General features: G+C 40.2%; 2 long non-coding RNA genes and 1 other non-coding gene across 3 annotated transcripts; all 3 read right to left on the bottom strand.

The window, feature by feature from the left end:
- Nucleotides 1-2347: 2347 nt before the first annotated feature.
- LOC116685384 (uncharacterized) lies at nucleotides 2348-3966 on the bottom strand. The gene is made up of 3 exons (XR_004330948.1): nucleotides 3875-3966; nucleotides 3505-3572; nucleotides 2348-2410 (listed from the first exon to the last, which is right to left on the bottom strand). It is a non-coding gene; the product is annotated as an uncharacterized LOC116685384 (long non-coding RNA).
- A 1125-nt stretch (nucleotides 3967-5091) lies between these two features.
- On the bottom strand, nucleotides 5092-7817 carry LOC116685382 (uncharacterized). The gene is made up of 3 exons (XR_004330947.1): nucleotides 7597-7817; nucleotides 6400-6605; nucleotides 5092-5166 (listed from the first exon to the last, which is right to left on the bottom strand). It is a non-coding gene; the product is annotated as an uncharacterized LOC116685382 (long non-coding RNA).
- A 2215-nt stretch (nucleotides 7818-10032) lies between these two features.
- On the bottom strand, nucleotides 10033-10114 carry trnas-uga (transfer RNA serine (anticodon UGA)). The gene has a single exon. It is a non-coding gene; the product is annotated as a tRNA-Ser (tRNA).
- Between the last annotated feature and the right edge of the window lie 67 nt (nucleotides 10115-10181).

Below are 10181 nucleotides of genomic sequence, written 5' to 3'. Positions count from 1 at the left end.
AAATAAGTGAAAACATGTCTTATATTCTAGTTTCTTCAAAGTAGCCCCCCTTTGCTTTTTTGATAGCGCTGCAAACCCTTGCTGTTCTCTCAATGAGCTTCATGAGGTAGTCCCTGAAATGGTCCCCCCCCTTATTAATGGAGTTGGGACCATCAGTTGTGTTGCACAGAAGTCAGGTTGATACACAGCCAACAGCCTATTGGACGACTGTTACAATTCATATCATGGCCAGAACCAATCAGCTAAGGGAAGAAACGAGTGGCCATCATTAATTTAAGAAATGAAGGGCAGTTGGTCCGGAAAATTGCAAAAACTTTGAATGTGTACCCAAGTGCAGTCGCAAAAACCATCAAGTGCTACAACGAAACTGGCTCACATGAGGACCGCCCCAGGAAAGAAAGACCAAGAGTCACCTCTGCTGCTGAGGATAAGTTCATCTGAGTCACCAGCCTCAGAAATCAAAAGTTAAAAGCAGCTCAGATTAGAGAGCAGATGATACCACACAGAGTTCTAGCAGCAGACCAACAAGTGCAAAGCATCTGTGGGAACTCCTTCAAGACTTATAGAAGGGACTACACACACACACAGGACCAGCTGTTATGGAAGGAGCTACACACACAGGACCAGCTGTTATAGTAGGGGCTACACACATAGGACCAGCTGTTATAGTAGGGGCTACACACACCAGGACCAGCTGTTATAGTAGGGGCTACACACACAGGACCAGCTGTTATAGTAGGGGCTACACACACAGGACCAGCTGTTATAGTAGGGGCTACACACACAGGACCAGCTGTTATAGTAGGGGCTACACACACAGGACCACTGTTATAGTAGGGCTACACACATAGGACCAGCTGTTATAGTAGGGGCTACACACATAGGACCAGCTGTTATAGTAGGGGCTACACATAGGACCAGTTGTTATAGCATCCAAAATTCTACAATGCCAACTTCTACTTATGAGAAATATACCAATATGTTTAAAAACTACAACTCCCACTATAGCCCTACAACATGTTATAAAGCCAATGTACTTGTAGTTCTTTAGGGCTGGGTGGCTGGACTCGTTCGGCTCCTGTGTTTCTGCTGTCTGCCGTGAATGGGCTTCATTCCATTTCAGATTCCCGCCGGCAGGCCGGCCGAGCAAACAATGCATGAGACAAATACATTAAACTGTATTTTATTATCTTTATTGTTCGAATCCTCAAATGCAACGTTAGCCAAAAACATCAATATTTTGAATATTATGTATTAGTATATTTTCTAGTCATCAAGCGGTACGTACTATGTCCCTTCCGAAGTACTTACCTAATTGTTAAAAAAAATATATATTACGGTTCATAACTTACTGCAACAAAACTGAGAAACGTGTTGTTGCTAGTGACAAAACCTCTGATTAAATATGTGAACATTGAAGCCATACTAGCGTTAAAGACCTGCTGATAGCTGTCCAATTCTCTGATATTCGGGATGTCGGCTTTTAATGCGCCCTGCTCCGCTTCTGTCTTACAGCATACCGTTATAATTTCACCGGTGATAAGACTGAATTGTTATTATTAAAATTAAGAAATGCATACCATGACAACATCGAAATAAATGTTGATAGATGTAGCGTTTTAAAAATAGCAATTAACAACAAAGCAATCCAGCTTCCATGGCAATAGCACCTGTGAATAAATGTTGATTGAAACATTGGTTATTGGGCTAAAATACTAATAATTGCAAATTTGTATACAGCTTCTCTGCTGCAGCCTGACTGGCAGAAAGAACCGTGCTGTTGCCACAAAAGATGCTTCATCTTGAAATACATTAGTTTAAAAAACGTGCAGATATTAAGAAAAAAAACAGATAAACAGGCCTCTGTACACAAAACAATATATTTAATTAAGTGTGCATTTCAAGAACTGCTGTGATACTGAGTTGCAGGATGAACTGGTCTTACCATCTGATCCAAAGGCCCTATCCCTACAGATGTTCATTCCTGCCAACCTGCTGTGCACTGACCCTGCTCTGCATGTGATGCATTTATATATTGTGCGCTAGATTCCTCTCAGGACAAGGCCTAGTATTCTCTACCTACATCTACTTACCTGGTCAATGCAGGAATTGTCTAGTGACCATAATCAAAACCAAAGCACATGTACTCTTTCATTTCCTGTGCGCTTTGTTTAAATGAGCTATTGATTTTATCGTTAGTTATTATTATGTTTGATGCAATTCAGTTTGCAATGTTTTACAACAGTGTTGAATGGTTTTATTGATGCGTTCTGAGTCAAGGTCACATAAAAACTGTTCCTTAAAACAAGATTGATATTATACAAAGTTGGAGCTTCCACAGGACAAGGAACACTGCTTCTTCTATGAATAGTCTTTGGCTGGCTCCCAGGTGTCGTCCCACACTTTGCCACTGTCCGTAAATTAAAGACAAAACACAAAATAAAAGTTAAAAGAATAACCTCAGCTGTGACGTGGAACATGTCCTCTGTCTTAATTTCATGCTACATTTACAGAATTCCACAATATAAACAACAAAAGTCTTTCTGAGAACATGCTTTAACAAATGTACAAATTCATAATGATGTTGTAACTACAGTATTGTCACTATATAAACATGTTTCCAGTCCAAGACACTAGTTTAAAGGACCTACCATGTTGAGCAAGGTGTCCACTTTATTTTGACTTCTTCTTTTCCCTAAAACAAATGACAGACAAAAGTTAGAATTAGTTAAAAGGAAGTAATGGTTGTAATAACTTTTTAAGGACATTTCTGAAAAAGCACAGTTGTCTTCTATAGCATAATTCAATATGTCAAATTATTAATCATTTTCCTGAAATGTATTGAAGTATGCGCTACAGTATACATCTTTGTTTTCGAGTATACTGAAACACTATCAGTCGGGGTCCATATGGTAAAGAATTACATTTCTGGTGGAAGTGTGTAACACATAGCACTAAATGTCCATAGTTCATAAATCACACTCCCTTCATAGCTGCATTCCCACATTACAATGTCTGGACATTAACTGGGTGAAATGTATGTGTCCTGTACAATGTCCTGTTGTGTGCTACACGCGTGCAAGTAAAACTCTGGGCCATGTTTGTACTGGATTTCCAGGACATTGAGTTCATATGAAAATAGCTCATGTTAGCAGATGGAACATGGGCCAAACATCAAAGTACACATAAAAGACATCAAAGTCATACATTTTCTCTCAAAGATGGTTTCTGTAATTTTGAATGCTACAGAAAGGGTGTTTCACCTTATAACAGATGAGGTCTGCTAGTGATTGAGTTGGTCAGGTATATATGCAAGACCTTGGTCCTAAAGCTCAACCCTGATCTGCGCAGCTCTGGCTCCAAATATCATCAGCGGCTGTGTTTGTGATATTGTGGCTTCCTTTATATGCAGATGGATGCAGGTAGAGGCAAGATTTCTCCTGATGTTGTTATTGACTGCACCAAGGCATAAAGAGCAGAAGTAACAATGGGGAAAGTACTTACATTAACAAGTCTTCTATCAACGATGCATTCATAAGGGAATATCTTTTGTAGACGGTGTTTTCTGCATTCTGAAAAATGACAAATAAAACAAAGCAATATATGAGGTTTGTATTAGACTTGATTAGTTTTAGGTCAGTGATCCTACCCATTTAGCAAAACTATAGCAAAAGTGTAGCAAGCTTACATTGACATATCAAATTATGTTTTAAGTTACTAATCAATACAAATGTTTTTTCCAAACTGCACTTGATGTTAAGGTTCCCCCACTTGCCAAATCCCACTTTAACCTCTGATAACAAGTAAGACTCTGGTCACCTCATCTTTTTGCACATTGACAGCTTTATATCAATTTATTTACTATAGCTAATACCTTTCATTTTAAGTTTAATAGCTTGTTGTCGTCTTGTGACACCTGCTCCTGGCTGCATAAAGGGAGATGAATCATAGACCGATGTGTGTGGAGGAGGCTGAGATGAGGCAGAGAGAGAGCAGGAGGCTGAAGGAGGCTGAAGAGAGAGCAGGAGGCTGAGAGGAGGCAGAAGAGAGAGCAGGAGGCTGAAAGGAGGCAGAAGAGAGAGCAGGAGGCTGAAAGGAGGCAGAAGAGAGAGCAGGAGGCTGAGAGGAGGCAGAAGAGAGAGCAGAGGCTGAGAGGAGGCTGAAGAGAGAGCAGGAGGCTGAGAGGAGGCAGAAGAGAGAGCAGGAGGCTGAAGGAGGCAGAAGAGAGAGCAGGAGGCTGAAAGGAGGCAGAAGAGAGAGCAGGAGGCTGAGAGGAGGCAGAGAAGAGAGAGCAGGAGGCTGAAGGAGGCTGAAGAGAGAGCAGGAGGCTGAAAGGAGGCTGAAGAGAGAGCAGGAGGCTGAAAGAGCTAGAGAGAGAGCAGGGCTGAAAGGAGGCTGAAGAGAGAGCAGGAGGCTGAGAGGAGGCAGAAGAGAGAGCAGGAGGCTGAGAAGGGTGAGAAGGTGACACGGGCACCAGATGTAGAACATATTCTCCATCTGCATCTGGTGCTGCTGACTTCTCCTCTGGAACAACTGGGATGGGTGCAGTTGCGGAGCCTGCAACATCTTCAGGAGCAAATAATTCTGCAATTGTTAAATGTTAAATATTAATTAAACTGGGTAGAATATTAGTAAACACAAAATACATATAAAATACTTAAAGTTTTTTTAGCAGCTTATGTAGCAGCATATCTTAACGTATTAGGTTGTTCAAGGGTTACCAATTAATATCATACTCAATAGTATTCTCATTCAGATTTTCCCCAAGATTAACTAACCTTGGCCAGTACAGTAAGGACTTAGCCTAGTACATGATGCTTGCATTCTATAAGGTGAGGCACTGTGGTGCTGCAATATGCTGTCTTAAAGTTTTACTAAGGCACGTTAATGTATGTTGATATTAGTAATAGTATATGGTTGAATGTCACATGTCTATGGGGGAAAAAGTATACTTTGTCTTGTCATAGCACCATTTTTTCTAATCTTAAACAAAGGACAACTTACTTCTCAGCAGATGTTCATAGAGCTTGCTCATCTTTCCTATGATGTCTTGAGCAACCCCTGTTGGCTCAAGAAATGTATAATGTCACCACTTAGCTGGCTCTTGCGGTCTTGATGACCAAGAAAAAGGATTGGCTTGTATCCAAGAGCTGTCAATTTTAAAACCTGCAAGAAAAACAAAGGCATATGTATCCTCTGGTTAGCATCACAGGAGATGGTGGTACAGACTTTATGTTCTAGTCACAATAAACAGCACCATCTCTAGAGCTGTAATATCTTTGAAGAATCGTGGTTCGTAGCAGCCCTGATGCCGGCACTTTTTCTTTTGACAAGTAAATGTAGTCTATGTGAATGTGGATGTTTATCATTTTGTTCATCTTCATTTATCAAAGGAAATCTTTTGCAATTATGCACTGACTGCATGCACACAGACATACACAGCTACTCAGAACAGACATTCTGATTTGCTGACCCTTGTGCAGTTGGGTGTTCAGGCCTTAATCTCCCCCTAGGGTTGCCCAACTAACTGAAACATCATTTTAATTACAATATGGTCAGATGCCATATCCAAATCCTAGGAGCTGCAATTTTTTGTTAAAGTTAAAATGTTATATCCATATGAAATTATGCAATACCATGTTACACTGAAGCCTAGGAAAACAAGTTGGCAAATATTATTATATTTATATATTTATATAATATAATTATTTTGTTTAGTACAGACTAGAGTTGGGTGGTATCCAAATTTTGATAATGTCAAACCTCCTCCCTATTTTACCGTGGTATACAGTATTAGTGTGACTAACTAAAATTAAGACGTGAGGGTCAGACGGCATCACCAAACTGTTGGCTTGTGCCTCCACCATTCAGAAAGTGAAAACCAAACACTGATACTGAATACCTCTCCCTTCTCATTAGGGCGGCATCCCAAATGCTGCCAGACTACAGAAGTCCTGTTCTTCTTCCAGACCAGGTCACTTGCTATCTTTCCCCCCCTCTCTCTCCTCTGCACTGTCACATGATAACAATCACACATAAGCATTTTTAGGCATTAAATAAATTATATTTAATATTTAATCCTTGTCTCCTATATAAGTGCATTGCATTTTTTAATGACAGTATTGAAACTGATACCATCACAATTTTTAAGACCCCACGGGATACTGTATTACCGCCCAACTCTAGTACAGACCCCAACAAAAATCATCAAATATATATATATTTCAGTGAAAATGAATTGCAACAACTAACACTATAAAGGTAAATCAATAAACATTTTGTAGGCATATCATACACCCCTATAACCCACCTATATTTTCCTGCCCATCTGGCGACTGTGACAATTATATAATTATCTGGAAGCCAACGTCTTACAATTTGAGAACTATGAAAACTTACCGACAACTGGGCAGCATCTAAGATCTTGCCATTATTTTTGTTTTTTTTAATTGATGAGGCCCAGTTGGTATTTTTTACTTTTGCCTGTTGTTTTTTTTGCTTCTGCTTATATGGGAAGCAGAAAAGGCAGGCAAAACAGGTTTTTCTGTTGAGCCTGTTTGGAGCCTGGCAGGAAGGGCACGGTTTCATTTTGGGTTTTGTCATTTCTGCAAATGAGAATAATATATAAGGATTATTTTTACTGTGATATTAAAATAAGGCATTAATTGTTAACAACAGCTCATGGTTTTACTGAACCAGAAAAGTACACGGCAGCATTAAGTAACATCAGCTCTATTCATTTACTCAGAAAACCTCTAATTTAAATCCTTTCAGTACAGAAAGAATAAAGTTGATTTGAAACACAAATAAGATACAATTTGAGCAATTGCAAAAAGCCTAATTTAAACAAAATGTCATTTATCTGTGGCTGGAATTGTAATTATTATCCTTTATAAAAAAGTAATTAAATAATTCCGTAAGCCACCATGCCAACTTAGAGAAAATTATCTTAATTAGGCATAGTAAAAACTTACTATGAACTAGTAACTGATTTATTACACTGTGTGATTATAAACTTACTGACAAATATTAGACAAACTGCATTTGTAACTGTCTAAACAACAATTTACTGTTTCTCTGCCACTACTTCACCAACACATCTGGCCAATATTTTAGTAAATCTACTGTTATGGCTAATTACATTAAGCACATGTTGAGATGGAATAAGAGAGACAATAGCAGTAGGAAAACTTATCAGGCTTTATCAAGTTCATTTTACTGTAGACAATTCAGGAATAGCACAATAGTAAAGTCAAAACAGTTAATCTGCTGTTAGAGTATTTTCAATCAAAGTTAGGGATGGCTTTTCAAAGTTAGTGCTTAGGTGCTAGGTGAGACCATGATTGTACCCGTTATGAGGTTATATGTGGCAATAAGCTAGGCATAAAGAAACACTTGATTTGCTAACAGCAGCTAACGTTACCTTACCGCTAACGTTACTGTAGGTTTCACTTGTTGGAGCGCTAGTATTTTTTATTAACGCTTTACATCATTCATCGTCCCATTAGACTGCTAGCCTGCACGTTGAAGGGTTTGAACTACAACTTATGAGCTAACTAGGTAGCGGTGGGGATTGTACTTCTGTATTTTACTTACCAAGTTGAAAACGCGTGCAGATCTGTGCGTCGAGTGGCGCGCAGTGCATAGATGCACGACCAGCGCAGGGACGTCATCATTGCTTCTTGGCTCAGCCATTGGTCGCGCCTTGATAGGTCAGCGGCAATGAAGTCAAAGCTGAAAGCGCCGCGCTCGGCGGCTATTCCGAGCGGTGCGCGACGCCAAGGATGCCGCTCCGTCTAGTTGGGCGGCACCGCTATCCACATAGGAAACACTAAATATGCCAGCGTAGAAATAATGGCAAATGCGTTTCTTAAACATTTAAACATTTAAACCAGATTTAAATGAAGCTATGCAAAGACAAAAATAAATTAATTAATCGACTATCGACAGTGTATTTTTATTTACTATCGACAGTGTATAATGCCTATAGCTCGTCAGTTTGACGCAATATCCGCCAAAACTTCTGGCGAAAACCTTATTTAGAGCAACGTTAAACTAAAAACGGCTGTTAAAAATGGAGGAGCTGTTATTTTGCCACTCTCTATGTGTTTAAATGTTATATACATATCATTTATTATGCTATTTTTTATTCCTATTGTGGGCCAGTCATCCCCGAGATCTGAAACGTCATGGTCCCCTGTCGTCTATATTTTACGAGGACGGGGCTCCATTAAAGTCTATAGGAGTTCCCTGCACGTTAAAATATTACTTCGAGGGGTGCCCATTACGTTGAAATGTTACGCCAAGGGTTCCTGACCAAGCGTCCACATGTTACGACTTGGGAGTGAGAACGTGTTGGGGTCTATAGGGGGTGAAGAAGAGGCAAAAGGGACGAGAAGGGACGAAGAAAAAGAGAAAAGTAAGAGGAAAAAGGAGAAAAAAGCTGAAATGAGAAGAACAGATGAGAAAGGCTAAATTACCACAAAGGAAAATCACATCTACAAAATAAATCTGGAGATGTGACTCCCTGATTGTCTAGTGGCTAGGATTTGGCGCTCTCACCGCCGCGGCCCGGGTTCAATTCCCGGTCAGGGAATGGTCAGGACTTGACAGATACAGGTGTTACATTTAAAGAGAAAGCTCCTGGACTAGTTTTGAGATTTGTCAAATTCTTCCTCATTATTTAAAGATAGAACCCCACATTTTTAAAGAGTACCATTTCCTTTAAATCAGACCCCCGACAGCGGATGTATACTTTTGTCATCATTGATGGTCAAAACACTTCATCTGCCTCCATCTCAATAACAATTCGCATGTGAATAACCTTCGAATGGTCTAGTGGCTAGGATTCGGCGCTCTCACCCCGCAGCCCGGTTTCAATTCCCGGTCAGGGATGGTCAGAACTTGACCCATTGTAAAAAACCTGTAATTTTATATACATTTTCCTTTTAACATTACAGATTTTTTTCTTATTTTTAAATACAGAAAAACCCAATAATTACAAAAATAAACGGGTATTTAAAGGGACAACTAGCACGTGTTAACCACCCTGTGGAGTGGAATATGGATGTGTAGAGATGGGCTTTTCAAACAATCCAACTTTTGACATTTTGACATGTCCACAGTAGGAAAAGCAAAGGTATAAATAAAATGAATTATGGCTCATCTCAATTTACATTTTTTACAGTAGACATAAGGCATTACAAAGTCCAGAGACTAGGTGCTGATAGTGAAGGGCAAATGAAGCTTTGGTGAAGCACTGAACCACTTAGAGGAAATGGTTTGAAAATGGGTTCATTATAGAAGCTTCAGTAACAGCGACCTCGCCTGGTGAAGGGCAGGCTGCATCCAATGATCCCCACAAGATAGTGACAGAGGCTTTAGACTAGGACACTCACGGTTAACTAACAATGGGATAGCATTCTTTTAAATAAAGATTGATGGATTTGTGTATTGTATTATTGGATATTAGGTAAAGAATGCTTGGGGAAACAGAGGGTGTGCTGGGAAAATATGTTTAACATGAAGTATACTACTTCTTGATTAGTCAGACACGCTTCTGGTATGCAAAGACCAAGAAAACGCCATGCAACAGAAATGCCATGCTCACGCATCAACACCCACCAGGTCCGGATTTGGTGTGGAGCGGCTGCGGCTGACAGCTGAAGTCACGAGGACCCACAAGATCTCCCTAGGGAGGTGGTCCAGGAACGTCCAGCTGGGAATGCCTTAGGATCCCCCAGTTGCTCGGAAAAGGGAAGTTTGGAGTCCCCTGCTGGAGCTGCTCGACAGGATGGCTGGATGGCTGGAACCCTGTTCACTAGCTCATTGTATTCTTGCATGACAGGTAAACTTGTAGAAAGGGCGCTGTAGCTCAGTGGTTAAAGTGCCTGTCAGGAGATCCTGGGTCCAAAATCCCCCGCAGTGCCTGATTACGTATTAGCACTTATGTTATATGCACTACAAAGAGTGTATACATTTGTTCTTGCTATAGTGCTTAACTGTATTCTTATTTATTCTGTAGTTAGAAATCACTGTGAGCAGGGTTTGAACTTGCGCAGGGAGACACCATTGGATTTCAAGTCCAATGCCTTAACCACTCGGCCATCACAGCTGTATAATGTGCTCTGTTTTTACAGCATAGAACACCCTGAGGCCTGACAGACTCCATTCAGACCAAT

Source organism: Etheostoma spectabile, unplaced genomic scaffold (genome assembly GCF_008692095.1).
Source record: "Etheostoma spectabile isolate EspeVRDwgs_2016 unplaced genomic scaffold, UIUC_Espe_1.0 scaffold00569793, whole genome shotgun sequence".
Classification (NCBI taxonomy): domain Eukaryota; kingdom Metazoa; phylum Chordata; class Actinopteri; order Perciformes; family Percidae; genus Etheostoma; species Etheostoma spectabile.
This window is presented reverse-complemented; position numbering and strand designations above follow the sequence as displayed.